This window comes from Schistocerca americana, chromosome 4, assembly GCF_021461395.2.
Source record: "Schistocerca americana isolate TAMUIC-IGC-003095 chromosome 4, iqSchAmer2.1, whole genome shotgun sequence".
NCBI classification, from domain to species: Eukaryota; Metazoa; Arthropoda; class Insecta; order Orthoptera; family Acrididae; genus Schistocerca; species Schistocerca americana.
Window position 1 is genome coordinate 260970375 of NC_060122.1, and position 1902 is coordinate 260972276.

The following is a 1902-nucleotide window of genomic DNA, read 5'->3' on the forward strand; positions in this document are numbered from 1 at the left end:
GTACCAGGTACTGTGAAACTTCCCTACTTTTTGTCCACGGTATGAGGTGCAGGGTTCCGACTCGTTCAGAAGCTATTTCCTAACGCCAATCCGAGTGAACTATCGGCTGATTAGGTTATAGATTCGCTAGCTAACTAGTATGGCCAAGAAGTGAATGTGGTAGCAGCTAAGTACTAATTCTCTAGTTGCAAGAAAAGGTCACAACAAACTTATCGCGAGTGCGTAACAGATTTGCAGGGTATGGTGAGGAAATGCAAATACAAATGTGCTTGTGAAGCTTTATATTCAGATGATATGTTGCGTGATGAGAGCGTGTAGAATGTAACTGATATCACACTCAGAGAACAGATTCTGAAACAGTCAGATCCATCATTCCAGCATGTAGTACAAATACTAGATCAGTATGACTCAGTTGCCGTGTCGGCCGATAAGTTTGCGCAGCCAGTAAATTGTCGGGTTGAGTCCTTTGCTAGCAACTGGCCCTTTCGGTAGCGGCGCCTTGTGTACGCCATGACGCATAAACAGTTCTCCACACCACGTAAGCAGCTAACTAAACAGGCGGCTAAATAAGTAAACAGAAATAAGTCATGCCTTCGCTGCTTTTCAGCAACGGCCTTGCCGCAGTGGATACGCCGGTTCCCATGAGATCACCGAAGTTAAGCGCTGTCGGGCGAGGCGGCACTTGGATGGGTGACCATCCGGGCTGCCATGCGCTGTTGCCGTTTTTCGAAGTGCACTCAGCCTCGTGATGCCAATTGAGGACCTACTCGACGAAATAGTAGCGGCTCCAGTCAAAGAGAACCATCGTAACCACCGGGAGAGCGGTGTGCTGACCACACGCCCCTCCTATCCGCATCGTCAGTGAGGATGACACGGCGGTCGGATGGTTCCGATGGGTCAGTTGTGGCCTGAAGATGGAGTGCTTTTTTGGTGCTATTCACGGCACAAACGCCAAGGTTGCCCCTCCAGCGAAGCAGTGTTACGCTTGTAGCAAGGAAGGTCATATCGAATCCATCTGTTTGCAACGAGACAAATGTACGATTTCTGCCTACTCACAAAAATCTAGTCACAAGACCTATGTAATAAATGCAGTGTATTCAAAGTATGCAGCAGGCGTTAGCAAAACTAGCAAGCAAACCGTTTCTTCAGTGCTACGGCAGTATAACTTTTTGTTCATTTGAATATTAGTGGACAACGTGTGAAATTACAGTTAGACACAGGTGCCTCTGTTACATTGGTGAATCGTAACACATATGAACTGTTAGGCTCCACACGTCTGTCTAAAGCCAGCCCGCACCTAACAGCTTATAATGGACAATACATTCCCGTTCTCGAAAAATGTACTTAGCCTGCCATGAATCGCTTGCATATGTGAACTGTAACTTTCACTGTGTGACAATCATACGACTGTGAGAACATATTTGGCATTGGTCCATTTGACTGTTTGTCTTAAATATTCAGGTCAATGTGTAGCTAAATTGCTGAAACAATTCTCGGAACTAAATAGACTAATAGGCCTTGGCTATTGTGTATGGTGTCACCCAATTCCACCTCTATTTGTATTGCAGAAAATTCTACTTAGTAACGGATCAGAAGCCATTGCAGTCCTTGTTCCATCCGATGAAGCCGGCTCCTGTATGAACTACCCAAAAATTCCGAAGATGGGCTTTGTTGTTGTCTCAATATCAGTACGAGATTGTGTATCTTCCGACAGCCCAACATGATAGTGCGGACGCACTTTCACGCCTTCCGATTGGCCCTCACACACACTTTGACGCTTCTTCTGCGTCTTGTTGTCACATCGATGCTCAGGATTATGAATTGCTTCAATCCTTTCCTCTAAAAAATAGCAAAATTGCGCAGGTCGCAGAAGCTGATTCAAATTTGAACGTTTTTCCAAAA

At 45.6% G+C, this 1902-nt stretch overlaps 1 pseudogene; it reads left to right on the forward strand.

The window, feature by feature from the left end:
* Nucleotides 1–605: 605 nt before the first annotated feature.
* On the forward strand, nucleotides 606–722 carry LOC124614347 (annotated as a pseudogene).
* Nucleotides 723–1902: the final 1180 nt, after the last annotated feature.